Source organism: Budorcas taxicolor, chromosome 8, assembly GCF_023091745.1.
Source record: "Budorcas taxicolor isolate Tak-1 chromosome 8, Takin1.1, whole genome shotgun sequence".
In the NCBI taxonomy this organism is placed as follows: domain Eukaryota; kingdom Metazoa; phylum Chordata; class Mammalia; order Artiodactyla; family Bovidae; genus Budorcas; species Budorcas taxicolor.
Window position 1 is genome coordinate 76,111,209 of NC_068917.1, and position 5,665 is coordinate 76,116,873.

The 5,665-nt window shown below is 46.4% G+C and overlaps 1 non-coding gene across 1 annotated transcript; it reads left to right on the top strand.

Moving 5' to 3' along the window:
- Positions 1 to 804: 804 nt before the first annotated feature.
- LOC128052888 (U6 spliceosomal RNA) lies at positions 805 to 911 on the top strand. The gene has a single exon (XR_008199851.1). It is a non-coding gene; the product is annotated as a U6 spliceosomal RNA (small nuclear RNA).
- The last annotated feature ends 4,754 nt before the right edge of the window (positions 912 to 5,665 follow it).

A 5,665-nucleotide genomic window follows, 5' to 3' on the forward strand; every position in this document is an offset into this window, starting at 1 on the left:
TGCCCCTGACTCTGCAGCAGGCCACTGTCTATCCACGCCTCTGCTAGAGACTCCTGGACACTCACAGGCAAGCCTGGCTGAGTCTCTTGTGGGGTCACTGAATATTCGTTGGAAGGACTGTTGCTGAAGCTGAAGTTCCAACACTTTGGCCATCTGATGTGAAGAACTGACTCATTGGAAAAGACCCTGATGTTGGGAAAGATTGAAGCCTGGAGGAGAAGGGGATGATGAGGATGAGATTGTTGGGTGGCATCACCAACTCAATGGACATGAGTTTGAGTAAGATCCGGGAGTTGGTGATGGACAGGGAAGCCTGGCATGCTGCAGTCCATGGCGTTGCAAAGAGCCGGACACCACTGAGCAACTGAACTGAGCTGAACTGAACACAGTCTAGATTTTGTTTTCTCTGTTAAAGTGAGCCATGAAAATGTGATGGTTACATTGTAACATGGTAAAAAAAGAAAAGTGTCCCAAATTATTTGGGACAGAACTTCCTTTTTGTATGTGATGTAATTTACAACTCCTTCCCGGAAATAATTAGCATTCTTGAGCAATTTTTGGAGAACTTTCACTGAGGTCACGAGCACCTTCTAAGTTGTGGACCTTGAGAGGAATCTGGTAATATTAACTGGCACCCCTTTATCACAGCACCTACCATTTTCTATCCATTTCTCTGCCAAGAGACAAGCTTTTGAAGTGACTGGCTCAGGACACTATTTCCTCATGGCAAATTTGAAATACAACTTTGACATGGGCTGGTAATAATGTTTTACCAGTAAAGTTTTTTTGACAATAGTTGATACATTACTCATTTCAATAGCACATGCACTAAAATTGGAATGATACAGAGAAAATTAATATGGTCCCTGCTCAAGGAAAACAGTTGATGCCATCTTCAGATCTTCATTTAGATACATTTTTCAGTTGACCAACATATTTCTCAGAGTAATTTTTTGGGGGGGAAATGATATGTGGATTTTATAATTTTTGTAGTGATATCACTGGCACCATTACAGTTCAGTTTGATAATAATCCCCAAGTGTTGTTTAGAATCCTTTCACACAATGTTGATATTAAGTGCTGACTTCCAGTACATTCTCTACTCTCATTGTGATGACAGTTGTTTAAGAGTCTCATTTTCCTAGTGCCTTTACACTGGTTTGTCAAATTTCTCTCTTTCTCTTTAACTACAAGTTCTCTTTAAATGTCTAAAGACATTGCATAGCCAGTAATCACTCTTCTGACAAAGGGAAGTAGATTCAAGGATCCTGGACAAGCCTTTTCACGTTTCTGTGCTTTAGTTTCTCCATCTTTTAGATGTGATAGTGATGCATTTCAGCCATTTTTGTTATGTGTTCAGGTAATAGGCGTTTATAATTTATTTTTTATTATTACTTTGGTTGCACTGGGTCTTAATTGCTGTGCTGGTTTTTCCCTAATTGTGGTGAGCTACTCTTCATTGTTGGAGAAGGCAGTGGCACCCCACTCCAGTACTCTTGCCTGGAAAATCCCATGGACGGAGGAGCCTGGAAGGCTGCAGTCCATGGGGTCGCTGAGGGTCGGACACAACTGAGCGACTTCACTTTCACTTTTCACTTTCTTGCATTGGAGAAGAAAATGGCAACCCACTCCAGCGTTCTTGCCTGGAGAATCCCAGGGGCGGGGGAGCCTGGTGGGCTGCCGTCCATGGGATCGCACAGAGTCGGACACGACTGAAGTGACTTAGCAGCAGCAGCTACTCTTCATTGTGGTACAGGGATTTCTCATTGCAATGGCTTCTCTTTCTGGGGAGCAGAGGCTCAAGGCGCACAGGCTTCAGTAGTTGCGGCACTTGGGCCCCATAGTTGAGGCTCAGGGGCTTAGTTGCTCCATGGGATGTGGGATCTTTCTGGACCAGGGATTGAACCCGTGTCCTTTGCACTGGCAAATGGATTCTTATCCACTGTACCACTAAGGAAGTCCAAGGTGGAGTCTTGTGTGGACTTCAGCTCCTCCAGGACTCAGTGATGGAAGAAGTGAAACCCTTAGAACGATTGTGCATTTAATTTTTCTAGATTTAAACTCCAGGGGGTTTATGGAGAATAGGCAGGCACCTGCAGCTAGAGGCTGCTATACTAAAGAGCTTCATCCTTATGTCTGAGAGTTTTTTCATGTTTCTTTTGACAATTCATGTTAACTGGGGCAGCGACCTGTAATATAGGGTCTCCTCTGCCATTCTCAGATGCCCACACCATGTTTAGGATACAACCCCAAACAGATGAGCGCTGGAGTGGTGCCCCTGAAAATCTTGCTATGCCCAGCATGGTGCTGGGACGCAGGTAGAACTGGGAGTTCCCCCCCATCATCTACAGTCTCCCACTGCTCTGAATTAGGACACGCCAGTGGGGTGACTTCCACTGGTCCCTGGGTAGTTTTTCATCTGAAGAAAATGTGTGAAACGAATGCAGAGGAAACACCTGTCTAGGCAGACCCTCCCCTCAATCCAGTCTCACCTGTAATGTATCTTGGAGAAATTCCTTGAAGTTTATTGTATGAGAATGGCACCTTTTTCTGGTTTCCAGCTATAATGTGTCTTTTTATTATAATATTCTTTTGGCAATTTCAATAGGAATTTGGAGTCTGGTGCTCAGACGACTGGAATCTCTTACTCAGGTCTGTATTCCCAGCACCTAGTAAAATATAATAAGTGTAAAGAATGTGTGTGTGATGAATAAGAGATTAATTCAGTAAATTTTGATCACATCATGTAGAGTCTAAATCAGGACCGTTTTGAGAATTAAAGGAGACACTGACCAGGTGAGACACCAGATCAGCAGGAGTGAAATGGGACTCTTCCCAGCAAACAAGGAGATATGGTCACTCTATGCATAAGGGAAGTGAGGAAGAAAGAGGAGAAAGAGGGAAAAAGAGTAGGATGAAAGAATGAGAGAAAAAATAATGTTCTTGGATTCCCACAGAAGCCAGTTCTGAGATGCAGAGTGGGATGCAGGAGACTGATTAAAGAATCTTGTCAATGGTAAATGAGTGGGACTACAAATGAATTGGTCCAGTGGTTAAGAATCTCCCTTGCAACGCAGGGGACATGGGTTCGATCCTTGATCTGGGAACTAAGATCCCACACGCCCTGGAGCAACTAAGCCCTCATGCCACAGCTACTGAGCCTGCACACTGCAACGAAAGATCCCACATGATGCAACTGAGGCCTGATGCAGCTAAATAAATGAATAAATTTTTTTTTTTAATAGTAGATGGGGTTGAGTGGGAGAAGTAAGATTGGGCAGAGGGAAAAGCTGATGGGCCACGGGAACCTTGAAGCTGGGATGGCCCTACAGAGATGTCCCAGAACAAAGCAAGGAGCTTGTGCCTTTTCACTGTAGCACACTCTGCTCACAGAGTGTATGCTGGCCACGGGAAAATAGTGCAACCTTGGGTGAGGCGGCTTCCTTCCATAAAGGTCGATTCCCTCCCGGAGATGCGGCTGAGGATCTTCACCAGCCAGCAAGGCCAGTAGTAAGGGTGTGCCTAGGGTGGGGTCCGGGTGGCTTGCTACAGTGGCTGCTGCTGTCTACCCATGGTGCTGCTCCATCCCCTCCTTCATAGAGGAAGTTCAATCCCATCTGGAAAGTTCCGAGGGGACTCTTTGGGACAGACCGCAGCTGGACTCAAGGCCATAGCTGATACTCATCGTCTACCTCTACTACCCATTCAAGATTCCCCTCACCCTCAAGTAGCACTTCCACTGGTCAGTGTGAACCTCATCCATGAGAACTTCGAGTCTCTGGCAACCATACCTCTGTCAGGCTATGGCTGTTGGATGTTTCCATTTGCCATCAGAACTAGGGTTAGGGTTAGGGTACCAAGAGATTCCCCTACTGGATCACTTGTAAGAAAGACCCATTCCCCTCTGTTCCCCTTAAGTAACAGCAGCCTCCCTTCTCCCAGTGATCAGGGTCAATTATCCGCCAGGCAGGATGGTGCCCCTTTCTTTGGCGCTGGTCTCTTAGCACAAGGAACCCCAGGTGGCCAAGCAATAGCCACAACTTAAAGTTTAAAGTTCCATAATGAGGACTTCCCTGGTGGCCCAGTGGTTATGAATCTGCCTGTCAATTCAGGGGACACAGGTTACAGCCCTGGTCTGAGAAGATCCCACATGCTGTGAAGCCACTGGGCTGGGGCACCACAACTTCTGAGCTCAAGCTCTAGAGCCTGTCCTCTGCAACAAGAGAAGCCACCGAAATGAGAAACCCGTGCACTGCAGCTGGAGAGAGGAGCCCCTGCTCGCCACAACTAGAGAAAGCCCGTGGGCAGCAGTGAAGGCTCGGTGCAGCCAAAAACAAATTAATTTAAAATAGAGTTCTGTTGTGAAAGCATTCCCTTTCTGGAAACAAGGACCTCTATGCACTTAGAGTGTCAAGAAAAGAAACCGTAGTTCACTAAGTGGGTCGCTGGTAATAAGAAAAATACACACGGAGCCACTTCAACTTCCATACCATGTTTCGAAGCCTTCTGTGTTCTGTCCATTGGGAGCACCGTGCCTTAGAATAGCATTGCAGAAGGCAGCCTCATACTGAATCCTGAAGATGGCACCCCAGCCTCATACGAGATCATCTGGGAGCCGGCACCTCAATCATTCTCACAGGGCAGCAGTTTCTGGGTAGTGGAATATATGATTGGGCCAATGGGTGCCCTGCTCATGTACCCGTGTGCCCTGCTCAGTCCCGTGGTCTGATATGATGTTTTGCGGGATCCCATGTTGCCAGGGTAACGCTGTGTAAACAGAGTGGTGTTGGCTTCAGTATTCCAAACAGGAAAGGCAAAGCTACATCCCAGTGATGAGTCCATCCTAGTCAGGATGAATGACTGGCCACTTTACACCAAGGGGTAGGTTGATCTACTTTCAGTGTGTGTGTCTAGAGACTCAGCATTGCGCTATGGCTGGCAGGCTGGATTCTGGGCCATAGCAGCGGTCGGTCTTTGTGAATAGACTCTCATGCTTTGGGCCCCTGCATCTCTGCCACCGTGGCTATGCTCTGGGCGTGCTCCTGGTGTCACCACTGTAGTGTCAGAAGTTGGCTGGCGACAACTGGCTGAGTCATTGTGTTCACTTGGTTATTAAACACCTCTTCCCTGGTAGATGCTCTCTGGTGTGTGTTAACATGTAACAGAGATCTTCAATCTTCAGACCCATTCCAATGGGTGACCCAGGACAGAACTCCACACATTACCAGGCTCCCCTATGCCCTCCTCTATCAGGGTGGGGGCATGATGACTCTTTGGGTTCCCAGGTATCAACTTGGAATATGTATCCAATAGTCATTCAAATGTCTGAATTGTTACCATTCCCCTGGGAATAACTACTGAAATAAATGGCCCTAGATCTCTTCATGACCAAGATAATCACGATGGTATGATCACTCACTGAGAGCCAGACATCCTGGAATGTGAAGTCAAGTAGGCCTTAGGAAACATCACTATGAACAAAGTTAGTGGAGGTGATGGAATTCCAGTTGAGCTATTTCAAATCCTGAAAGGTGATGCTGTGAAAGTGCTGCACTCAATATGCCAGCAAATTTGGAAAACTCAGCAGTGGCCACAGGACTGGAAAAGGTCAGTTTTCATTCCAATCCTAAAGAAAGGCAATGCCAAAGAATGCTCAAACTACCAC